General features: G+C 40.6%; 1 pseudogene; it reads left to right on the top strand.

Moving 5' to 3' along the window:
• The first annotated feature begins 331 nt into the window (after positions 1–331).
• On the top strand, positions 332–18,851 carry LOC127230033 (protein SET-like; annotated as a pseudogene).
• Positions 18,852–26,926: the final 8,075 nt, after the last annotated feature.

Genomic DNA, 26,926 nt, shown 5'->3' with positions numbered 1-26,926 from the left:
GAGATGGATTCTTGGCCAGGTGATTGACAGGCCAAGCTAGATTAACTCTTGAGAAGACCCTAGAACATAGTGTTCCAATCTTGAAGAGGATCAAACTGTCATGTCTTCACCTGGGGCCAGAGGTAGGTTTTATTCTTTTGATTAGGAGGAAATAGGTTTCCTTTAATGTGTCTCTACAGAGCCTCCATATCATCCTCAGCAGCCTCTGAGGCTACTGTGACATTTAACCATTAAATGATCTGTTGAGATCCTGAATTCCTGCAACTTTCTTCCTGCTCTGAGTACTGGAAGGAGGCTCTGGCCACTGGTTTCTTGCCACTTCACTCATGCCATGGCCCCCAAGCAGCAACCTGTACTCCTGCCTCAGTCCAAGAAACTCAAATCAGCTTCTGCCATGAAGCTGGAGGACAAGTCGGCCTCGGCCTGCCAAAGGGAGAAAAAGAACAGCAAGAAGCAATTGAACACATTGACGAAGTACAAAATGAAACAGACAGACTTAATGAGCAAGCCAGTGAGGAAAATTAGAAAATAGAGCAAAAATATAACAAACTCCACCAGCCATTTATCAGAAGAGGTTAAGAATTGATCACCAAAATCCCAAATTTTTGGGTAACGACATTTGTCAACCATTCACAAGTGTCTGCACTGCTTGGAGAGGAAGATAAAGAGGCTCTGCATTACTTGACTGGAGTTGAAGTGACAGAACTTGAAGACATTAAATCAGGTTACAGAATAGATTTTTATTTTGATGAAAATCCTTACTTTGAAAATGAAGTTCTCTCCAAAGAATTTTATCTGAATGAGAGTGGTGACCCATCTTCAAAGTCCATTGAAATCAAATGGAAATCTTGAAAGGATTTGACAAAATGCTCAAGTCAAACACAGAATAAGTTCAGCAGAAAGAGGCAGCAGGAAGAGCCAGAGAGCTTTACTGGTTTACTGGGCATTCTGATGCAGGTACATGAGTTAGGAGAGCTCATCAAAGACGATGCTTGGCCAAACCCCTTCAGTACTATTTGGTTCCTGATATGGATGATGAAGGAGAGGCAGAAGATGAGGAGGAGGAAGAATAGGAGGAGGAAGTGGAGGAGGAAGGCCTGGAAGATTATGATGAAGAAGGGGTTGAAGATGATGATGAAGGGAAGGAAGGAGAGGAGGATGAAGGCAAGGATGACTGGCAGAAGACTGATGGATTCCAACCCTCTTCTCCAGTCTCTGGAAGTGAGTTGCAGTCATTTCCCTCTCCTCCCCAATCCCTCTTATGCTCAGTCACCCTGTTTTTGAGGTGTCTTCTCAACATCATGGTTCTCAACTTATTTGGGGGAAATTGAGCAAAATACACCGAGAAAAGAATCTCCACTCTTCTTTTCTAAATTCACTTTTATCCTTTTTTTGTTTTGTTTTTGTTTTTGTTTTTTTGTCTCAAACTATAGATTTAACACTGCCAACGTGTTCTGTGGGGGATGGGGTGGGGTGGTGGTGAGAAAGGCCCTCTGGCTCTCTGGGCTCTGCTGGAGGCTGGGGGTTGCTAGGCCCCTGTGTAGTAATGCATAGCTTTTTTTTTTTTTTTTTTTTTTTTTGCTTCTTTTGCTTATTGGGCTCAGAGATTACACTGTGTCTCTGTGTGAATACAGACAATTAGCATTTACCAACATGTAGCTGTCTACTTTCTCTTGTTCAATAAAAAGAGAAAAGGTAATATAGAAGGTCAGCAAGGGTGGGTTTCTGGTGTCTGAGGGGGTGAGCATTGTGACAACATGGCTTCTCCTTGGGCATGTTTAATTGTGATGTTTAACAGACACCCTTGCAGTTTAAGATGACACTTTTAAAATAAAATTCTCTCCTAATCATGACTTGAGCCCTGCCACTCAATGGGAAAATCAGAAGAACCTGTAGGGTTTTATTTGGAATTGACATTCTCTGTTGAAACCTTATTTTTACTTCTTCTTCTTCTTCTTCTTCTTCTTCTTCTTCTTCTTCTTCTTCTTCTTCTTCTTCTCCTTCTCCTTCTCCTTCTCCTTCTCCTTCTCCTTCTCCTTCTCCTTCTTCTTCTTCTTCTTCTTCTTATTATTATTATTTTGGCTTTCACTGGAAGGAAAAAGATTTTTTTTAATGTTAAGTGTACAAGTTGCTTTGTTACAATAAAATCAATGTGTACACAAAGGACCAGATGCATTTCTGTCAGGGCAGATGCTCGATATGACCTTCCAAGTTTGACCTGCAGAATGACATCATGTCAAACTCTGTCTCCCTAATTTTGTATTTTTTGCAGGATGACCTCAGGGCTATGCAGACTGAGTTAAAGGGATTTGAGTCATGTCTTAATGTCTCTGTAACCGAGTGATTGGGTACAGTTTGGTGCCACGGACTTGGTTTTTATCTCAATTTTGCATTTTAAATGGGCCTTTAGTTACCTGGATATTATAACAGTTCCTGTTCCTACTGTGTCACAGACCTGTTTCCTTAATGCCATCTGTACAAAGGATTGCTCCTGGCATGTCTACTCTGGCTATGTGAATTGGCCAAGAAAGTAGGCTGTCAAAGTATGCAGTCCTTGGGGTGGTCAGGGGTGCTCTGTCCCAGGTACGTAGCAGAAGCTCTCAGATGTGTCTCTGTGAATCTGGGTGTATGAAGACCTCTTGTCTGCTCAAAGCCATGTGTGGAGAATAATGTTTTGGGAAGCTACCTGATGCATAAGCTTTTTAATGTAAAATGGAGTTAAAAATAGAGCCACTTTTTCAGAGATGATTAATGGTCAGCCTGGTCAAATTCAAAATTTTTTGATGTATAAAACTTTATAAATGGAACTACTCCATCTACTCCATCAATAAGCAAAGTGTAACTGAAATCTATCTAGATGGATAGTGTATGATTTCTGCACAGGACTCCGTTGAGTAAATATATCATTGTATACATCAGGAATCTTGCTCCAATAAAGGAATGTAAAGATAAAAAAAAAAAAAAAAAAAAAAAAAAAAAGAGCTGAGATTCTAAAACCATCCAGGAAATGGGCTGAAACTAGGGAAAGGTAAATAGATAAAACCCATTTTCACCCTGAAGATCCAGATGTTCAGTTCCAAAGCTGTTTGAGGGAAGAGCTTAGTGTCTGGACTAAAATCAGAGTCACACTCTCATACAATGACTTTCAGGTAGGTACTGCTTTAGGGAAAGAGAAATAAGAAACCAAAGACTCTTGCTGACAGTCCTGTACTCTCTGAAGAATCAAGGACATCTTCTGCTTCTGACAAGGACAAGAACCCATCCCTTTTGGGATCCCTAGACAGTACAGTTAATTTTTCTCTTGTCCTCATCAGAACTACTGCCTTAAATAAGAAAGTAAGAATAGGCAAAATTAATTATGTATTATATTTGCAAAATCGGAAAAAGTAAAACCTATCAAAATAAGTGGAAAGACACCAGAAGGAAATCACTGGTAATGACAAAAGTGGGAACTAATTATAAAGCATATTGACAGTGCTAATCAAAAGTCCAATCTCATTAGATAACACAACAAAGAAAAATGAAATGCATGTACACCAAGAGTTGAAAGGGAGAACCAACAAGGTAAAGGCAAATTAAAAACTGTAAGAAATCACTTGGTCCAGCTTTAGGCAGATGTGAAAAATCTAAATGATATGACTTTTTGGTCAGTAATAACCTTTAGGAGAGGTAAATTATCTAAATAAACTGATTTCCTTATAGGAATTGAGGAAAGTGAATCAAAAATGGCATTCTTTCCAAGGATGGTACCAAGGAAAAAATCTGCAGCTTTGAAAGAGCAGAAAGTTCCAAAAGTCCAGCGCTGGCTAAAATGCTAAATGCTTTCTTAATGTGGTGAGGTGTGTCATAAAAGCCAAGGGCGTTCCTCCATGGCTTCTGCTTCTGTTCCTACCTGTTTCCTGCTCTGGTTTTACCTCAATGACTGATGGTGATGTGGGTATCTAAGCAAAATAAACTCTCTCCTTCCTGAGTTGCTTTTGATCGTGGTGATCATCACACAGAGAGAAAGCAAATTAGGACAGACTTGAAAGTCAACGATGGATATGAAAATATAAAAAGTAAACATGGAAGAATCTTCTAGATGCTGTACAAGAAAAACATTGACAGCAGAGATTCCAGGAAGAACTGTGATCTGTGTGGATCTGAGTTAAGGGCAGCAGCTGAGATTTCCGGGTCTTTGTGTCCCAGCATAAAGAACTGAACCAGGCAGGTAAGAGTGGTGCAAACAGAGACATTTTATTACGAACAAGGAAGGCACTCCTGGGTTTGGGAATGGGTGTGTGAACTGGGGAAAGACATACGTTCAAAGGCACTAGCCAGAAGGTTTGCTCTTAAGCAAACTTAGTTACTTGTTTCCAGGTGGAGAATATACACTAGATTTATTAGAGTGGCTTACAGACTGTGGTCCAGCTAGTCAACAATGACTATATCCTGATGGGAAATCCAAGAATCCAGTAGTTGTTCAGTCCACGGGGCTGGATGTCTCATCGGGTCTTCAGCCGGAATCCTGAAGAAGTAGTCTCTAATGTGAGCAGATATACAACCCTGCCAGTGAGAGTGAGTGGCAAAAGCCATTCTACCTCTTTTATATCTCCTGCCATGACAAGGTGTGACCCAGAGTTTGGGAGAGTCTCCCCAGCTCAAATGATCCACTCAAGAAAAAATCCTTCACAGGTGTGCCCGGTTACTTGAGTTTTTAGTTAATTTCAAATGTGGTCAAGTTGACAAACAAGAATAGCCATCACAACACTGGATCCTTCCTTATATTAACTTTGGTGTCTGTCTCTCCACATCAGTAGTTTCCTGGCAGAAAAGGAGACTTGAGCTTGATAGTCTATCCTAACAGTAAGTAAAAGCCAGAACAAATTAAAAAACAAACAAGCAAACAACACACACACACACACACACACAACAACAACAACAACAACAACAACAACAACAACAACTCCTCAGATTCTAAGTGCCTTAAGATCATGGATCAAATCCTTGCCTCTAAATCAGGGAAGACAGAATCACAATTCACCATGATTAAAACCAGTTGGTGAAGAATGTCTGTGAAATATGTCTGAGAGTAAAGTCCAGGGACCCAATAATGAAGAAGGGAAGTACATTTTTAGGTCAGTTTTACAAAACAAACAAACAAACAAACAAACAAAAACAAAACCAACTGGGTTCTCACAGTGAGTTCCAGTGCTTCTCTATCATGGAGAAGGGAAAGGGGCTGCTTGGAAATACCCTAGCTCACTCTGTTTTTATTGAGGTCTGCTTTTAGAATGTCTTGTGACCACAGCCTGATCTGCCTGGGTTTATTCAGAACATAGCCGCCTAGAAATCCAGCCCAATCTCTCTGTCCTGTGTTACTCAGGTATGTCACAGCCCACTGACACAGGTACACATTTTTTTTTTTTAATTAAGGAAAAAGAAGCTACAATAGTATAGTCAGAAAAATGAAGGAAATGTGAATATAGACTAAATGTTTCATAATAGTGTCAATATTCAAGCTTAAGTAAGATACTATTATTTGTGTGTGGGAAATGCTCTTGTTTTTAGTAATATTCACTTATATGTTAGGGAATAAAGTGTCATGATGTGTGTCACTGATCTTAGCACACAAAAATAAAGTAAAAGTGACCAGAGAACAGCCAGTAAATCTTAAGCAGATAAAAGGCATGTATGTGTTCCTTACCAGATTCTTTTAGTTTTCTATGGATTCCACATAGTTTAAAACAGAAGATTTGGAGATGAATTAAAGAATTAAGAGACAGCCTTTGATCTCAGCAACAAGGCAATTGGCTTAATCTGAGGCTTTGTGTATATATTTCACTTGATTATATATGCATAATACTTAACATGATTACTGATTTATCAATAGGGCTGGCACTAAAACAAAATTTATAAAGTTAAGTGAGGATACAGATTGGATACCCACACACTATAGCTTGAGTAAAAAATTAGAACAATAACTTTGGAAATGGCATGTCAATATCTGAAAAAGTTACTCTATGACCCAGCATTCCATTCTCAATTATATTGGATAAAATTCTATATGATGATCTACAGACATGTATAGGGTATTCTGTGCATCCCCATTTCTCTCAACTTCTTCTGACAACAATAAAGAATGGATCAATAAATTAAGATATTTACACATAATCACATACAATAGAACATAAAGATAAATGTATTGCTGCTTGATAGAACAACATGAATAAATTCTACAATATCTAATAAGAGACTGAAATATTTTAGACACAAAGAAATTATATATATATACACATACATCATATATATGCAATATATACATATATACATATATAATATATTACATATATATGATTCTGTTGATCAAAGCTCAAACATTGAAATTTCATTTGTTATCACTGAGAAGCACGATTCCTTTTAGAGCTTAAGGCACAGTATTGAATAGGATGGGGAATGAGGGGTGCTTGTAATTCTCTGTTACTATCTGGATTTCTAGAGTCATGAGTAAGTTTGCTTTGCAAGCATTCTATTAATTAAGACAAATAATAATCCAGGGGCAGAAAGATTACTCAGTAGTTAAGAGTACACACACAAACATAAACATTCATCAACCAAATAGAAATGGTTCAGTTGACTGTAGGTGTGTAACTTAGTAGATGCACAATATAGGAAGAATCCTATCAGAAACAATGTAGGCTCAGATTTTGGGTGTAGCTCTTCCACCCTGTCTCTGATGTGGTCAGTATGTGAAACCCTCCCATGTTGTACTTGATAGGCACTAATAGACTCTTGCTAGAACGTGACATTTATCTCTCATTTGTACCATATAAATGAAGTTAAAATACTGACACCCTTTGGCACGGAGGCAAGCTAGTTCTAAAGTGTCCCACTTTCTCTTGCTATTCAGCATTCAGAGTGGATTCAGAACAACAAATGCCTGGCCCAGTTTGAGAACACAGCCTGGTCCTATGGTACATGTCAGGGCTTGTTCTTCCAGTGAGGGCTTATTAAGGGTTCTCTCATCCTTCCTACATAGATTTGCCAAGTGCCTGAAGTGACTATGAGAGCAGTGACAAGTTCTTTCAAGGCCAAGGGGGTGTAGTGGGAAGGAGGGTAGAACAGCAATAGAAAGACCCTGCTTTACGTATTTCAGCTGTCCTAATGATAGGAACATGAGAGCCACAGGACTATATCATGTTACCATGGTGAACCTGGAATTAGAGCTAGAATCCTGACTCGACTCGACACCACACCTGCTGTGTGACCTTATTCCAGCGTATCACATTTTATTATCTTCAAACCAAGAGAGCCCTTCTGATGTCCTTGAAGCTGTCATTTCCTGATAGCTTGAATTATGATTTCAAAGGAGTTTTGTCTCCACCTGTGAAGTGGAGAGAGTGATTCCTGCTACTTTGTTTTCCGAGGTTGTTGGAAAAGGTGTGGAGGTTTTCTTAGTTGAAATATGTTGGGCTTGGAAGCTGCTTCCTAGATTTTCAGCAGTATAATCATTGACCATTAACCTCACTTTCTTTTATGGCCCTTGTCATAGGCTGCATTTTGTTGGAGCCATTATCTTACATTAGCTGGCTTTTTAAGGTCTGTTCATCTCACAGTGAAGAGGCAATTCAGATTAATCACATGGAACCCACAGGGCAGTATTCTACTGGCTACTGGAGAGGGCTGGGTTTTCCCATATTGATTCTACCAACTCTCTCCCTTTTCATCTGCATCAAATAGGGCTTTGAGAGAGTGATGTACATACAGATATGTACACACACACACACACACACACACACACACACAGAGAGAGAGAGAGAGAGAGAGAGAGAGAGAGAGAGAGAGAGAGAGAGAGAGAGAGGAGAGAGGAGAGTTTGGTAAATCTCTCCCAAGGTTAACTGTAAATATTGTCTATAGAGACAGAAAAGAATGGAGCTGTTTCTCTTTGTGCAGGTGATGAGGGACCAGGATACCCTCCTGAGGGACTTAGTAGAGCATCAAGGGGTGGGGATCAGGGTTGCTGACATCAGTGCTCTTCCTCTCTTGGGTTCATATGGCTTCAAGCAGCTGCAAACCTTTTTAGTTTCTCTGGGGTACAGAAGTCTCAAGGGATGCTTACTCTGAAGAAATGGACAAGAGCAAGGAACTCCTCCCTCAGAACAAATCAGAAAAAGCATCAAACACCTTACCTGTAACTGTGATGAGAGAGAGGAAGACGGAGAGAGAGAGACAGAAAGGGGGGAGTGATCTACAATGCCAATATATTAGTAACAAAAAGTATACAGGAGCTCTGGGAGAGTAAACATGTCAAACAGAGGGTCTGGATTTACAAATCCAGCAACTTTTCACATGAAGTGGACTGCATCCTTGGAGGCTATGCCAAGTTCTTTATATCTCCCAAACCTTCATACTTACTCAGATCCTCAGAATATGACTTTCTTTTTTAATAGGGTCTTTATAGATGAAATTGGTTTGGTAAGGATGAGGTTGCATCTTAATAGGAAGAGGAACATTTAGGTAGAGAAGATACAGACTTATGAAGTATGAAGACAGAGACTTAACTAAGGTGATGTACCCACAGGGTAAGGAATGCTAACAGCCGATGACAGCTATCATTAATTACAAAAGTGCAAAGAAAGATTTGTCCTTAGATCTTTTGGAAGGAGAGAAGCACTGTTATCTTCTTGATCTTTGGACTTGTAGTTTGCAGATTAGTGAGAGAATAACTTTTACATTTAAGACACCCTGTTTGTAGTGCGTTTTGATGGTAGCCCTAAGAAATGAACACAAATGCTAACTTTTGTGTTATTTTCTGTGACTGCCTAGTGTGTGTGCTGTGTGTATGGAATTCTTATTTGTTTTACCAACAGCCCAGTCCTGGATACAAATATGCATTCAAAATCCCTGCTCAGGGATGCACCCCTGAAATCTAGGCCTAAACAATACTTGCATGCACAACCACAACATCTGTTGACATTCCAATGTTAATGGGGGGAAATATAACAGATTCCCATCCCTAGAAGAAGAGCTACAGGCAGTGGAGAGCTGCTGAGACAGGGAGAATCAGCTGCCTCCTTAGATATTTTCTGGTTGATTATATAATCCTAATTGGTTGACACTAAACATATAACATACAAGAATAGCTAAATGGACATAGCAGACTATATGCAGCAATAATTAAAGAAGAGGAGGTAATAAACTTGAGAGGGAGTGGGGACATGGGAGGAGTTGGAGAGAAGAGAAGATGGGGTACAGATGACACAAATGACATAGATATTATACTCATGCATGAAATTCTCAAAATAATGTAAAACAAAACAACAACAGAAAACCCATTCCATAAAAGAAAGGCACTGCTGATAACGGACAAGCCACCACTGGGTCTGTGGTAAGCCCCTTGGACTTACATGTCTTGCCTCCCCTCTGTGCTCCATTTTACACTCATTATTGCAAGTCTTGTGGTTCATTCACACAGACCTTAAAGCTCTCCAGTCCCTAATAAATGTTCCAAAGTGGTGGTCTGAATGAGAATGGCTCCAGAGGCTCCTACATTTAAATGCTTGGTTCCAGTTAGTGGGATTGCTTGGTAAGAATTAGGTGCAAACTTTGTGGGAGGAGGTGTGTCACTGGGAGTGGGCTTTGAAAAGGTTTTAAATGCTCACACTATTTCTAGTTAGTTCTCTGTCTCTCTGTCTCTGTGTCTGTCTCTCTCTCTTTGTGTGTGTGTGTGTGTGTGTGTGTGTGTGTGTGTGTGTGTGTGTGTGTGTGTGTGTGTGTGTGATGCTGGAAAGCTGTTTCCTAGGTTTGATGTTGCATTGATCTTGGTCTTCCAGCCTCCAGAACTAAAAGAACATAAAATTCTAAAGTTTAAGCCACCCAGTCTATGATAATGTGTTATAGTAACCTGAACTGTTTTCCTATAAACTCAATTCCACCTTGTTCTCCCTCCTTCCTAGCTCTTCATATATTTAAAAGCCTTTTTAATTGGTAAGTGTTACAAGTTTACCAGTAGGTTTTTCTCCGCCAGTCAGGTCACACTGCCATGCCAGCCCTCAAAACACACAGAGACTCTGTATTAGATATAAATGCTGTTGGCCAGTTACTTGTTTCTTATTGGCTAGCTCTGTCCTAATTATTAACCCATTTCTATTAATCTAAGTACTTCCACGTGGTCTTATCTTACCGGAGAAAGGAGTCAGCGTTCTGCTCTCTCAGGTCTCTCCATGCTGACTCCTCCTTACTACTTCCTCTCTCCTCCTAGTCTTCTAGTCCCACCTAGCTTGCTTTCCTATTGGCCAACAGTGCTTTATTCATTAACCAATAAGAGAAACATATTTACAGAATGACATCTCCCATCATCTCCTGTTTTCTGTCTAAAATAAAAAGGGTTTTAACCTTAGCATAGCAAAATATATCACACACCAGTTATCAAATAGAATCACAGTTAACAATATTTAGTCTATTAACATTTAGTAAGACTTAAAGGAAATATTCTATCATCTATCCTATCTTTCGTGAGTCTAAAGTCTTATATGTAACTTATCTTTAATCTTAACTAAGGAAAACTATAACAATAACTATCTGTTTCAAATCCATCAAAGACCACAGAAGGATAATTTATAAACTCTAGAAATGACAGAGACAACTCACTGCCTGGTCAGTCACCGAAAGTTCTTCTGTAATGTTCCATCTTAAGCCTATAGGCTATGGCGTATCTGGCAGACTCCTCAGCAAAGCATGAAACTTTAAACTGTCCACCTGTATTGGCAGTTTGTCAGTCATTTTTCTCTGTGTCCTGCAGACTGTCTGGCAGACTCTTACATGAAGCCAGAACCCCGCAGTACTATTCATCTTGTATCAGCAGTCACTTTTGTGTGGGTCCTGTGTGTTAAGTTTATACAGCATAAAGTCAAACAGTCCAGACAAGAGCAGTATCTTGCCCAAATGGCTAGTCTTGTTGTATTGAAAGCAAACTCCATAATGCATTTCTTCAAGGTCCATCTTCCTTTCTGATGCAGATGGTGTTGCCAGGAACCTCACTGTTAAGAAAAATCCTAACCATTTTAAATGCCATATTATGTAGGTCTTTGAAAGGTTTGAAGAATGCCTATCCAATGGAAATACATCTATCTATCTGTCTGTCTGTCTGTCTGTCTATCTATATCCTAACTATAAGTTTTGACTATTATAGATAGCTATCTATAATCTGTGCTAAATTATATATTACATTTTTAATGAGCTATATAAACACAATACCTAAATAAGAGGAGAAATATGCTTATCACAAAATTGACCTTAAATTGTATCAATAAATGAAAATCCAATCCAAAACAAAGTATGCATATCTATACCATAATCACCTTTTTACCTTTAAAAAGATATTGTCTGTGATTATTAACCATTTATAACCAAGCCCACTTAAATGAAAACAAACATTTATTAAACAATATTTGGGAATTTTGGCGTCACTCTTTCCAAACTACTTCATGCTGGTAGGGGGTGCTGTCATGGGAATCCTAAGAAGACTCAGAAATCCTGGCTGTAGTCTGCAAGGCTGTATTGTCCTAGCTGTTTTGAATGTTGGATCACCTGGAACACTGTTTCAGGGGGTCTGGCTTGGTCAAACCATGTAAGTCTAGAAGGAATCCACAGCTTTTCATTTTCTGTGGAAAAAAAAATTGAAATCCTTTTCCCCAGTAACTAGACTTAAATTTTGAAGTCAGAGCATTTTAAAAATATATAAATTTTATTGATCTAGCAGCATTTGTTTTAACAGTTATTTCTTCAGCAGTCAAACGATACAAAGACAATATAATACTGTACAGTATCCAGATTCTCTCCATTTTTACGTGGCTTTTTTTTTATTACTCTATTTTTTCTACTTCTATTTTTTCATTTTTTGAGACAGGGTTTCTCTGTGTAACTTTTACCTGTCCTGGAATTCACTCTGAATACCAGGTTTACTTTGAAATCACAGAGATCTGCTTGCCTCTGCCTCCCGAGTGCTGGAATTAAAGGCGTGTGCCACCACACCCAGCTCCTCTCTGTCTTTTTAAAACCATTTTATTATTTTTCTCTCTCAAGCCTATGAATATTTTAAAACACATTGTAAACCTTTAGAGTTTTTCTTAATCTGAATCTGTCTTTACTGTAAATCTTCATCTTTTTCTGGCCATGAGTCTTTTATTTGGTAATCAACAACATTGCTAAAATGAAAGTCACGGTTTTTTCAGGCATGGTCTATCCAAGTTGGTGGCGGTTTCTTTTACTGCCAAAACTGAGAGCTGTGCTCTCTGCCACCAGCAGCATGCTGCTAGCTTGGAGATGTGGTCACTGCCATTGCCAGCTCTTGTACACACCAATGAATTGTTAGCAGCACTTTTTTTTTTTTTTTGCCGCTTATGCTGAGTCAGGAAACCTCCCTTAAAGGAGCCGCACAAATCTTTGCTTGACTGAGAAAAATGCTGCTATCAAGAAGCCTTGCTTTTCTCTGTTCTTTTGTTTCTAATACCATTTTTTAAAAGCCTTTGTTACGTTTTAAGTGGAAGTTCTTCAGTCCGCGTTAAACGCCATTATGTTAGGTAGGTTTTTTTCCTGCCGGCCTGGGCCCTCCGCCACGCCAGCCTCAAAATAATACACTGAGACTCTGTATTTGATATAATGCTGTTGGCCCATTACTAGTTTCTTATCTGTTAGCTCTGTCTTAATTATTAACCCATTTCTAGTAATCTAAGTACTTCCACATGGTCTTATCTTACTGGAGTGAGGGGCTGGCCTTCTCTCTATCCTCCATCTTGGATCTCCTCCCTCTACTTCTGGAATCCTCCTTGTCTCCTAGTCCAGCCTATCTTCCTTTCCTATTGGCCAACAGTGCTTTATTCATTAACCAATAAGAAAAACATATTTACAGAATGACATCTCCCATCAGGTAAGCCTTTTTATATAAAAGGTTTAACAATAAAGATTTCAGATTTTGTGGGTCATGACTGTTATCTCTTGTGGTAGCCGTAGCAGTCATTGATAATATTGGAACAAATGGGTGTGGCTATATTCCAATAACCGTTATCGATCAACACTGAAATTTGAATGCTGAATCATTTTGCCTGCAATGAAATATTCTTCCTCTGATGTTCCAATGAGGCAAAACCCACAGAGTTTGAGGCATACACACAAAAAAGACAGGGATTATATTTTGCTATCTCTTGGGAAACATTCTGCCTCTTCTTCAAGACATTCTTTGCATTATGATATTCCATTGTGAACACTCATCAAACAAGTATTGAGCACCTATGATGGCCAGGGAGCAAGAAGTGATCTCTAGATATGTGCTGGAGCAGAGATGGAGCCTTCCTTTTCACAAATCCATAGCAATCTTCAGTCTCGGTAATGTGTGCTTCCTTCTAAACATCTTTAGAGTATTTTGCTCTTGTTATGTTACATGCTCAGTGCACAGTGGGACCGAAGACCCAACTTTGTTTTTTTTTTTTTTGAGTTTCTTTTATGTCTCATGACCTTCTGTTCTTCTGGAGTTCATGGGAGCTCAATACTTGTTTGATGAGTCACTGGGATGGTGGAATATCAGTCATGTGAAGACTGTCTTGAGGAAGGAGAAAGTTTCCAGGAGCTAACAAAGGCATGCACCACCACCTCCCAGCTGTAGATAAAGTCTTATTGGAACACAGGACGTAGACAAGACATTCTCTTACTAAGATAATTGACCTGTTTGAAGAATTGCAGGTGTTTAATTTTTAGGCCACTCCCAAACTACTTCTGCAGCAGTTTACATCCCAACTCATGAACACTGACAGCTGCAGGACTTCTGTTAGCTGCTTTCTTCATTTGCACAGTGTAGAGACATTCTGAAATGGTCCCAATGGAGCTTACATTGTCTGTGGGGGAGGGAGAAGATGAATGACTCAACAATGCAGTTTAGTGGGGAATCCAGATTATATGTGATAATAAAGAACAAGGAAAATCAGCTGGAGGCATTCTGTCTGCCCCATGAGCTCCAACCAGATGTTCTAGAGCCTGGAGGCTGTAGGTGCATGAAGTGAGCTTGTGGTACCACAAGTTTACAGACAAAGATTTCTGCAAGGAAGCAACCTGCCTGAGGCTAGGCAGAGCTACTCTCTTTATTGGCTTGTCTGTACTTAACTCCAAAGCAAAGGATATGAGAAAGGGCCTCAGACCTGCTCTTGGGACATTTCCAGAAAACCCAACAGTCATCACTGGTTGGGTGGGTTCTGGCATTTTAAAAGCCAAAAGTAAAATAGAAAGAATCTGGATGCTTTTTACTTAAAATATGGTCGTCAGATCAGCAGCTGTAGGGTGACAGGTGTTTCCAGGGTCTGTGCTAGATCTTGAATGGCATGAACCATCTGGAACTGAATTAGTTCTTAACCCATGTTTTTCTCAGAATACCCAGGGAACTCACACCAGGCTAATAGAGACTTGGGGTCTAGCCAGCTCTCCCCACCCCCTTCTATTGTGGTTTGGTAAGTCCTAGTTCTTCCCTGGTTCATTTTCCTTCTGAAAAATGCCCAAATCAGTTGATTTTAATCTTAACCGCCCATCATTATTTCCTGGAGAGGCTTTTTAAGTGGTTCTGATATCTGAGGGCCCACAGCCAGAAAATCTGTGTCAAATGATAAATTTCCCACATCACAGTAATTGGTCCTTGACTTCTGAAGATTGGCATGCAATTTTGACTTTATGATTGTGTGAAAGTGACATATATCTATATACTCAGTAAAAACAAAACAAAACCAAAAACAAACAAACAAAAAACCTAAGAAAACACCTTGATTTTGATCTTTTCCCAAGTCAATGATACATGATATGGTACTCTACTCTTGTCAAAGGAAATGAAAAATATTTGGAGTGGCCTGTGTGACTAAGTTAGCATGTTTGGAAGATGCCATATGTGGAATATACTTGAATTTACAAGAGTTCATCTAGGTCTACCATCATTAGCCCCTGTATTCTGTAGACAGTGTTGTGAGCCAGGGAGCCATGTACCTGTTCTCAGACCTAAGGCATACCAGCCCCTGGCTGGGTGATCCTTGGAGATTCAGAATCGCTGATGCAGCTACAGCTTTGGATTTATTCAGTGATCAAGTGTCTGCCTCCAAGAGATGATGATGACTGCAGACAATGCTATAGTTAAACAAGGAGTGAAGAAAATGTAAACACTCCATCAAGGTTCTCTACCAGTTTCAATGAATGATTTGGAAGTCAGAATTTCCCAGTGTGTGATAAGGCTGAGAATTAGTGTGTTCGGTAGGCTTCATACATGATGTAAGAAGAACAGCTTGGGAAACCCTAGAATCTGGCCTCAGAGGTCTTTCAGCTCTCATACTGAGGTCCCCCAGGGCAATGATTCAGTTCCTCCTCTCCATGCTGGAGCCACTTGTTGACCGTAAGCTCAGGAGGCGTCACCATTTGTACGCTCAGCTTCAATGTCCCCTGAGAGAGCAGCCAGCTGGCAGCAGTGCCGAAAGCAGTAAACACATTTGGCTTTTTTCTATTGGCAGGGCCACGTACACGATGTTCAAGAAGACTGGGTCTCTGTGTCTGTCGAGGCAGCAGAGCCACTGTGGCTCTGCATCAAGCCCGCTTCCTGCTGTTTGCTGTCTATGTTGGCCCACAGGAAGGTATTAGCCAGAGGCAGCTATTGCCTGGACCCAAGCTCCAATCCTGGAACAGGAAACATTGTCTTTAGAGACTGTCTCTTGGGGTTAGCTCTTTGGAAGACTGGAATCCAGAGCTAGAATGAAGAGCAGAGATGAGCAGATTTGAGGCAGGCTCCCAGGCTGGGCTCTGACCCTGACCTGACTCTGATAGATCATGCTGGCAACTCCTCTTCTTCATGTAGCATGTGGCAACTCAGTGGCCATGGAATTCATTGCATAAAGTGTCAGTTGCTTATTTGCTGCTGGATGATTTCAAATGTGGAGAGAGATTTATTTGGTAGGTAGAGCATAAGCCTCTAAGAGACAACTGCTAGCGAAAACAATTACACAGTTAAACAAGAGCATTTAAACACACCTTCCAAGTTCTCTATCAGTTTAACTGTGTAGTTTGAAAGGTTGTGGGGATTTGGTTCAGTGAATCAAGGTTCTTTCCCCCTCCTCTGTCTGGCAACTATTTCAATATGCTAGTGATGGGTATATAAAAAACAAGGGACAAGGACATGAGTTTGGTGGCTTTGCACAGTCCCCAGGATTATATTTCTTGGTATTTAGTGTGTTGTCCTTGTGGGGAGGAGTCAGGAATATTTTGCTGATGAGAGTCCAGAGCCTCACAGCTTGGAGGACCTTCAGAGGACATCTGGCCAGCTTCCTTGTGACACTGAGGTCTGGCTAAGGAAAGGCTTATTTAGGGGTCCATTACTTGAAGCCAGGATTCTCTACCATCCTTTCTATGAAGTGGAAATACTAACATTGGCTTACTGAAAATGTGCCAGGGACGGAAAGGATATATATTTAGTCGCTGGAAAGGTGGGGAAGGATTGGCTGTGAACTTTTCTACGTTTATTTTGTGAGGAGCCCACATCCTTTACCATTTTACCAGCTGTGCCTACCACTAGCTGAGGTTCCTGGGGCCCTGTCCCCCACTGGCTTCAGCACAGGCACAGGCAGACACAGCCCCTGACATTTTCTTTGAGATAGTGACAGCTGGTGAGACTTTTGACTAAAGGTATAAAGAGCAAGCAGCAAAACACAGTTACTGTGTTAAAAGTGGTTTAAAAATGTTCGATGCCATCTGTTTGGCCATGGAGGTTTTGTGGGGCGTGCGTGGGGGGGCTCCTCTCCCACTTCTGGGTCTCACCTCGGTCAGGGCCAACAAGGAGAAACTTTGCCAAGTCTGTAAGTTCTGCCTTCTACATATCCCAGCCTCTCTTTCTGCTCCCCATGCTCCTCATCTTGTTTTCTGAAAAGATATTTTTCTCAATTTCCTCATCTGCTAAAGAAGTACCAAACCGGAAAGGCATGGTGGATTGGCTCAAAGGTGGGCTCCCACCACCCCCTGCCCCGTATTGGTTATATAAGCAGGTACACTCTAACAGAAAGAGGACTGAGGAGGACTGTGTCTTAGCTAAGGACAGAGCTCATAGTAGAGCACTTGCGGTATGCACAAAGCCCTGGGTTCAAATCCTAGCACTGGAAAAAAAAAGAGGTTGTCAGACTTTACTCTCTGTTTTCTTTTACATCTTAAAGCAACCCACATCATTCTGCTGACATTTCTCATTAAATTCATTTTCATGCTATTCAGTTTTGTTTTCTTCGTTAAGAGATTATAAGAAGATAATTCTAATTAGTCATTTCTGTGTTACACAAATACTATTAATGTCATGTGCACACTTGTCTCGATGAATCCGTGTTTAATTGCAGGAGTGTTTTGGTTCTTGGATGTTTTTGATGTAGGTCACTGTATTGACTGCAAATATTCACAGTTCCAGCTTTTTCTGTTTAGTGCTGAGTTTTTCCTTCTCTTGTCTGTCCATGGGCAAGCTTTGAGTACAACATTAAAAGGTAGCAGGCCTGCCCACTGTGTGTGCTGACCCTGACTCTAGCTGTGGTGTGAGCTGGGGCAAACAAGCATCACGTTTGTTGTCTTCTAATAAAAAAAGGTATTAAATTTTTAATAAATTTCAGCTTGTTAAAATCATTCCTGGAGATGATTTCAGTCTATTAGGTCATGTGTCATGTGAACTCTTTTTTTTTTTTTTAAATTTTGAACTAGCCTTACAGTTCTGTCACTAATAAACTGCTGGTTTTGGTTTTCAGATGTTTTATGTAGGAGTTTTGTATGTTTATTCCTAAAGAAAACAGTTCCTTCCATTGACTGCATTTCCACTGTGTCTCTCTTGTCCAATTTTGGTATTGGGCTATGCTAGCCTTATAAAATGAACCAAGCAATCTCTATCTCCCAGGTGGAGTGCAGTGTATGGAATTAGTGCTTTCTTGGATGTTTGATAGAAAGTGACTATTAACTTTTTCACATCTCTACACTTTTGCACAGGTTGGGCGTGGGTAGATCTTTACTTTTTCCATCTTTTTGATTGGTTGTTCTTTCATGGTGGTCTTCTTTTCTAATCCTCTTAATTTACTGTTTCCCAGAAAGAGTTCAATTTGCCTACATTTGAAACAATTTTGTGTAAATTAGTATGCACTTACTCTTCAATTTAAAAAAATATTTTGAACCCCCAGAGTTTCCTAGGACTAGTGCCATTGCTGTTGGTTGCCAAAAAAATGATGGTATGATCCCATTGCTGGAGACACCATATGCTTTATGTGGAGGCTTGTAAGGAATATGGTTTTTCCGCCTGCCGCCGCCTGGTCGTGTCCTGCTGCCGTGCCAGCCCCAAATAATACACAGAGACTCTGTATTTGATACAATACTGTTGGCCTGGTTACTTGTTTCTTATCGGCTAGCTCTGCCTTTAATTATTAACCCATTTCTGCTGATCTATGTATCTTCACATGGCCTTCTCTTACGGGGGAGGCGGCTGGCGTCCAGCTCTCTCCTGACTCTCCATCTTCACTCCTCCTTACTACTTCCTCTTTCCTCCTTGTCTCCTAGTCCCTCCTTTCTTCCTTTCCTATTGGCCAACAGTGCTTTATTATTAACCAGTATGAGAAACATATACAGAATGACATCTCCCATCAGAGGCTCTTAACTGGACAAAGTACTAGACTAAGTGATTGTTGAATGCTCTTTTCCTAAGTGGGGCATCTGTATCAAATCCTTCAGGGACTAGGGACTGTCACAAAGAAGGACTGTTAGAGCTGGAGGATGGGAAAGAGGATTGTGAAACACCGTCTCCTGAATATGATGTGGCCATTGCAACCATCAACACACAGACATAGACATAGACACAGGCACAGATAAAACACACACACACACACACACACACACACATACATACACACACACACACACACACATGCACGCACGCACATGCACACGCACACACACACCAGTGTGGTGACATGAAAGTGGGAGGGGACTGATTTTGAAGGAAGAGGAGGAAGTCAGCAGCTGTGGGAAGGAGGTGGGGTTATGGTCACTATGATCATGATTCGTGGGATACATGCATGAAACTCTCAACAAGTGCTAAAATTGGTACTGGGGATAGCTTAACAAATGAGGGAATGGGAAGATGACTGTGCAAATAAGTGTTTGCCTAGCAAGTATGACAATTGGTTGCTAGAATCCATGGAAAAGCCAGTAAGTTTGATGGCCTGCCTGTGTTCCTAGCATGTGGAAGACAGATATAGAGAATCCCCAGGCTATACTGGTTCTCAAGCTTCCTAATCCTTCGATCTTTTATCGAAGGATAAAAGATCCTTCCTCATGTTATGGTGACCCCCAACCATAAAATTATTTTCATTACTACTTTATAACTATAGTTTTGTTACTGTTATGACTGATAATGTACATATCTGATATAGAAATCATAATGTAAATATGCACCCCTTGTGAAAGGATTGTTTGACCCCCAAAGGGGTTGTGACCCACAGGGCAATCTGGCTAGTCAGACTGACAGAGACACAAGCTCCAGGTCCACCAGGAGACCAAATATAAGTATATGGGGTGGATACTCGTATTAATGTTGGGTCTCCACATGTGTACTCACACATGTACATGTGTACCTATACACATGTGCAACCCACACATGTGAACATGTACATACCACATACACATATACACACATATACACAATCCTAAGGAACACATTGAAGTGTGTAAATGGGCAAGTTGTACACTATATGAATTTTAAATAAAGATGAATCATTCAAAAGTTAAAAAGCTATCCATTATACCCATTTACTTCATCTAAATGTTGTTTATTATCCTCAACTCTATGTCTACTCTTAATCTTTCATAAGCTATATACTGAATTTATTGATATTTTCAAAGAACCGGCTTTTAGTTGTACTGATCTATTACTTTTTTTGTTTTATAGATAGCTAATTTTTGCATATTTACTATGCTTTCCCTCCAGTTTCATTAGGATTATTTATATTCCTCTAACTTCTTCTTGAATTAAAAAGAAGAGAATTTACTTTCATTGTTTTCAATTCTCTTTTCCTCCAAGAAATTTAAGGACAAATTTTCTTGGTTTAGTATACTTCATGCTTTTTGGTACATGACCTCTCCTTGTCATTCATTTCTAGATAGGAGTATTATTATTATTATTATTGATAACTAAGAATAGATTTAAAAGATATTAAACAGTATAAGATATATAGGTTGCCTGGTTATGTGTTATATTTCCTACTTCCCACCACAGGAGGCAATGTATCTGACTGCTTGCTTCCTTATGGGATTTGTTTACATTTCTTTGGTCACTTGTATGTGAAGGAATTTTTTTTTCTCATGCAGCACTTGCAATAGAACCTAGGCAGGTGCTCTGCCAGTGAGCTACACCCCAGGCTCCTGGTCATGCTTACAAGGTATGATCTGTGTACTTTTCAGGTTTCCTCTTACTGTACATACAGCTGTTTGATGTGGGAATTCTGAGACCTGGAGAATAAAACACATGGTCATGGTGGGAAATCATCCCTTTTCCTCATGCATGTTTGAGTTTTTTCTTTATATATTAGAGAATGCATAGAAGTCTTCATGGGTATTACATGTCCTTTGCATGTCCATTTTGTGGTCTGGGGATTGAACTGGGTAGGTCACTAGATACTATATTTCATCAAGTTAAAACAGCTTTCCCTTGTTACCTCTCCTCGTTCTTTACCTTAACCTGTGTTGTTACTTCTCAGAGTACGCTGTTTTTATTAGAATTGGCACACATACTCTGTATTAGTGCCCCTGTGCCATTTGCTTTAAACATGTCTAATAAGCTGCAGGTGGCTGGATTTTATGTTAAACTTCTAATAGGAATCTCTGTCATTCAGTAGGGATTTCTACTCATTCACATGTGCTGAAATTATCCATAGAGCACATTTTAACTGTAATAAGTTCTATTCTTTCACATTCAACCCATTGTAGAAGGTTGGGGCAGCACTATGAGGTGTAGACACCTATGCTGACCTATGTCCAGCATCTCTCCAGTGAAAACATTAGAACCTGTTATTTCTTTTACTTCCTGCTTCTCATTCTTCCCCATAATAGCACTTAGATGCTCACCTCCTTTAGACTGTTAGCTAGAACATATTAATGCTTTTATGTTATAATTTTATATTTTAATTAAGATGTAGTTATAACATTCTCCCCCCCCTTCCCTTTCCTCCCTCCAGCCCCTCCTGTGTATCAGTCTGTCAATTTCCTTGGTTTCTCTGGATGTATTTGAATTATTTAAGTTCCCATTATTTTTGTTCAGCCTCTTTCTCATTTTATATAGTTTCATTATGTCTTAGAATTCCTTGTCATATGCTTGAAAACAGAAAGAGAAGCAAGGTTGCTCAGGTGTACTATTTGAGTCTACAAACAAGAAGAGCAAGGTCTGGAAAGGTGTCTAGTGGGCAACAATGGAGTGGACCTGAACTGGTTTGTGTCACTCTCTAAGTCACCAGGTATTGGGATGGTTGTTATGTGGCATTATTACATCAAGTGCTAACTGATGCATCAGTCTTCCAGCCCAGACTAGGATACTAAATCTTCATACAGCACTTTGTCCAAAGGCATGGTCTAACAGTAAAGTCAGGTTTATTTCAGGTGAGGTCAGTTATTTGCAGGGCCTTAGATGGAGACAGCAGCAGAAAGAAGGAGACAAAGAACCAACCCAAACCAACTCCCCAAAACCAAATACACCAAACAGCCAATTGTGCTTATTTAACACTTTCTGATGACTGTGACTGGGAACATCAAAATATTTCCACCAGGAGACAACAGACAAAGGCTGGGTGGCCTCTCAATTTTTTCCCCCTATGAAGCTTCCTACAAAGACAGGGACCAGCCATCCTGCCCCACTCCTAAAATACCATCTGACTCAGAGATCCCTGGAATCTCCAGGACAATGGAGGAAATGATACCTTCCAGGCGAACAGTGTGGAAGCTGGTAGTCAAGTTTTCTCCAAATGCCCTGATCTGTAGTTAAGAGAGTCCTGGAGAAGCTGTGCTGTCTTCTTTCCCACCCAAAAAAAGGACGATTTCAAGGAGTTTTTCTGCAATAGTGTTTCTGTTGTTTAAGAGAGAATTCCAAATGCTACTGGAAATTCTATTCATTATTCAAACAGTTTCAGCTCCACTGAGAACCTAAGTGCCTTGCATGAAGGGAGGCATGTTCACATCTATGTGGGCTGGGGAGGCTCGAAGAGCTGGATTTGAGGCAGAAGTCAGGTTTGCAGTGCAAGCTAGCTAGTGTGTAGAGGTAGCCCAAAGCCCGTAGGGTAGTGGTGTGATCAATAAGAACAGAGCTGGGAGCCATCACGATCATCCAGAGTATTTGCCTAACTGCCTTGGTCCTGAGAATCATCTGACTCACTTTCTAAAAATAGATCTCTAGGCCTTCTCTTGCAGATGTGGTTTCAGCAGATCTGAAGTGGGGTCCAAAGACCCACACTTTCACGGAAGACCCAAGCTCATTTTGGTAACTAGCTCCACATGGCCAACCAAGCTGTCTTGCTTGAGGGGTGCTGGTGGTTCAGGTTAGAAGAGATGGTCTCACTTTAGATCACTGGGCCCCAGTTATCACTGGATCTACAGGACGAAGCCCCAAAGGCCCAAATGACATGGTCTGAGACAGTTTGTAGTCACACTGGAACTTACACTGTCCCCTGTGTCTTTGTTGCTCCCTTGCTTTTGGCAGCTTGTATTTTCTTTGTAGGAAAAGCTGAAGGCAGGGCTGCTGGAGGCAGACAGAGCTAGGCTCAAAACACTTGGCCTTGGCTTTGGACTCAATTCAGAGCCATCAATATGAGCCATATGAGCTTTGGATGACATGATGTTTCTGCACCTAGTAGGAACATTTATGTCACTCCAGCAACTAGTTGAGAGGACACCTGCTGAGGAGGAAGGATTTATTTTAGCCCATAGTTCTAAAAGGTTCAGCCTATGGCTGTGTAGTCCCAAGAGCTTGTACTGAGCATCATGATGGAGAGAGTATATGAGGGCCAGGTGGTGGTGGTGTACACCTTTAATCCCAGCACTAAGGAGGCAGAGGCAGGTGGATCTCTTTCAGTTTGAGGCCAGCCTGGTCTACTGAGCAAGTGCCAGGACAAGCTCCAAAGCTATAAAGAAACCCTGTCTCAAAAATCTTAAAAAAAAAAAAAAAGGGGGGGGGTTATTTGAGGAGGAGGCTGCACAACACCTCATGGTGAACAGGAAGCAACGAGAAGGGAAGGGACTGGGACCAAGTAGTAGGTCACATAACCCTGTGACCTACTACTGGGGGCAGGAGGAGGGCTGGGCTGAAGCCTCCCTAAACAGTGTCACCATCTGGGGACCAGACCTGTGAGCCTATGGGAGACATTTTATATTCAAATCATTTCAGTGCTCAATAAATAAATAATTAGTGTTTATGAGAAGTACCAGCCCCCATTCTAAGTGGGATTAGTTAGTAACTATGTGGTGAAGGAAACAGGTTTAAATGTAAGCCAAGAAACACATTTTAAGTGTGACTGTGGGTGAGATACTAGCTTTGGATGGCCAGCAAGAAGCCTCAGGAGGGGCATCCTGCACACAGAGAAGGTAGGCAGGGCCTCCAGGCCCAGGTTCTAGAGACTGAAGTCTGATTTCAGGTCGAACAATTAGTGTTGAAATGCACAGGAGCCTGGAAGCTTCCTAGCGTTGTTGCCTGTACTAAAGAAAAATCCAGACTGAACTGGCTGCTTCGATTAGAAGTGATGTAACAAGCAGGCTTTGGCCTAGTTTTCTCAATGCAGGCAGGTCCCCTGGCTCTTCCCACACCCTTTTCTGAACTGTCAAGTGACAGCTACTGCCACCTCGTGGTGAGGATTGCACTGCACCGGCATGGGGAAAGATTGCTAGAGACCTGGGCGATGTTTCTATTCCTTCAGGCAGGTCCACTTGATGGACATGCCAAAATCCCCAAAAGGGAGGAACTTTGTTCCAAACCGATTGCGCCACTGGAGCTCCTCCAATCGTATATTGTTCTTTCTCAGTATAACTAGGACTGGTTCCTGTGTGTTCTCCCCTAACCCCCTCCACCCCCGCCCCTCTCATGCACACATACCCACACATCAACTCAGTGACACGGCAAGATTGTCCAGTTCCTCATCTCTCCTTGGACAAGGGAATGGAAGGTCTTGGGGTTTTCTCTGCATAGAGGTGGATCTCTTTTGGCCCAATGGCACTTAATTTTTGCTGTGGACTAAGAAATGCTGGTGTTAGAGATTGTAGCAGAATACTGACCCTGGAGCCACAAATACTTAGAGAAAACTCGTCTGGTCTGGGATCCTTGCTTTACAGGTGAGGAAGCTGACACTCCGAAAGAGGAAAGCTTAGGCTGACTTCACTCAGTGACTGAGCATGGCTTTAGCCAGTCCCTCCCCAGCCTGTCTTTCTCTCTTGCACACTCAGCTGTAGTAGCTAATGCTACCATATGTGGGGCAGATCTAACTGCTTGGCAAGAGTAAAAACCTTGCAAGGTCCCCCCCCCCCACAGAGTTTGCAAATGAAGAGAGCGGCCACGGATACTCGGATACTCATGCTTTAGTATCTGCAAACTTTGATTTCTAATGTGATGAGGTCAAGCAATTAAAACTACAGAATGACATTTACCATGCCCTTGGGCAAGCTTGTAACACCTGAGAGCAAAGGAGACACAGCTTGGGAACCAAGGCAGTCTGTGAGGATCTCCAGGTGTGGTGCTCCAGCTCCTGCTGTCCTGCCTTCCTTCAGCTAAAGCTTGGTGTGTGGTCTTGGGAATCACCCTGGCATTTGGATCTTCTAGTTTCCATATCCATACAACAGTTCCTGGGTTGTTGGGAAGAACCAATGGAGATAATCGGAGAATAGGTGTAAAAATGATTTGTGTAAGGTCCTCTGTTTATCTGCTTTTTCATGATTGAATTTACTTAATGTTCAACAGGTGAGTTTGCATGATTGTAATCAGTTTAAACCAAAACATGGGAGAAAGCATTTTCAACTGGAGACAGCACCCTGACCCTCCCTTTTACTCAGCTCCCAGCTCCAGACCCACTGTGAGCACCTGATATTTAGATGCATACATTTAGAAGAAACTCTCAAACAGATGTTCCAGAGAGCTGTGTCATTCTACATTCTAGAAGCAATGCATTACAGTGCCCTTTGTCCCTCAGATCTCCACATTTGTGTTGCCAGTCTTCTCCATGGTAGTCATTCTGGTGGGCATGGAATCAAATCCATAGTTTAAAATCTTCATGAATGTCATGGACCCAATTCACAGCTATTAATCATATGAGTAATCTTTCTCTGTGAAGCAGCTTTCATGCCATTTTACCCATTTTAAAAAAAACGTGTCTTAACATTTTCTTATTGATTTGTTGGAGCTCTTTATATATTTGATACAAGTTTGTCAGGTATACATTTTTACAACTTGTTCTCCTAATTTGAGATTTTCAACTTCATTTTCTTGATGATGTTTTCTTAAAGGCATTTTGATTCAAAGTTAGTGTTCTTTTAATATTCTTGGATTATTTTTGTTCAGCCTAAGGCTGCAGGAATTTCCCACCTGTGTTTTCTTTGAGCTGTTTCATGGTTTTCAGTTTCATGCTTAAGCCAATGATCCTGCCTGCAGTTATTTTTGTGAGTAGAGAAGGGAATCAAGACTCACTTGGTTCCACGTGGATGAGAACCCTTCAAGCACCATTTGTCAAAAACATTTTCCTTTTCCCACTGAATTGGCTTAAAACTTTGGAAGTTAGTTTTTAAGATAAAAGTCTTCTTCAAGCAAATTTATAAAAGTCAAAGTTTCACAGATCATGTAGTATTGAGTACTTAGGGGCTGTATAGCCCCATAGGTTCCTATTCATGTATAAATTCATACAGCCACTGTCATAATCAGATATAAAAGAGTTTGAGGTCCTCAAACCTCCATCATACTGTCTACATGTCTGTCCTCTTACTGACCCATACCACCTAGAATACTGAAAACTATAGTAGCTCCTAAGAGCAGGGAGTATGAGACACCAACTAAAGAATACTTAGCTTGGCTGACTTTTCTATTGTATATCTTTTGAAACTTATTTTGTTGGTTTTCTTTTTTACATTAGCTTTATTGGGCTCTTTAAAAATCTTTATCCTCATTTATATGTCTCTGTCTGTCACATGTGTGAATGTCCATGGAGGCCAGTGATCCCTGGAAACTGGAGTTATAGGTGGTTGTGAGCACTTGATGTGGGTGCTTGGGAACCAAACTCAGGTCCTCTGGAAGAGCTTCCAACAGCTGAGCAACCTCTCCAGCTCCATGTTGTGTCCTTTTCTTCCTGATTTCTTTGGTCTTTTCTAATTTCTTCTAAACTCTCCAAAGACTGTCATTTCTTCTTCCTAACACACCTGACTAGCACGCCATAGCCTCTCTTCCTGTTTTAGATGCATTCTGCTAGCTTGGGAATGCTATATATATTGACTTAAATTGACTTCAACTATTTCCTAATTTCTTTTGAGAGTTTTGTTTGTTTGTTTGTTTTTTTTTTTAGTTTTAAATTACCCAGAGGTGTACTGTTTGATATGTTATTGTGTGGAGATTTTCCTGTTATCTTTCTTACTAACATCCAATTAAACTCTATTGAAGTTTAGAACAAATTTTGTGTGGTTGTATTCTGAATTGGTTTGGCTTCCATTGGCATGTTCTTAATGTGCCCTAAAAAGTATGTGCATTTCCTCCTTTTGGGGAGGTTATTACCATTACTACTCTACAGAGCTGTCTACTTGTTGAAGATCTTTGGTTTACTCATATCTAAAAACAGACTTTGCTGTCTAACGTTTTCTTTTGAGATGCTTTCTGATTTCATTTATTTATTTATTGAAAAGACTTTTTCATATT

Source organism: Phodopus roborovskii, unplaced genomic scaffold (genome assembly GCF_943737965.1).
Source record: "Phodopus roborovskii unplaced genomic scaffold, PHOROB, whole genome shotgun sequence".
Taxonomy (NCBI): domain Eukaryota; kingdom Metazoa; phylum Chordata; class Mammalia; order Rodentia; family Cricetidae; genus Phodopus; species Phodopus roborovskii.
The sequence above is the reverse complement of the archived record's forward strand: the minus strand, read 5'-3'. Positions and strand labels throughout refer to the sequence as shown.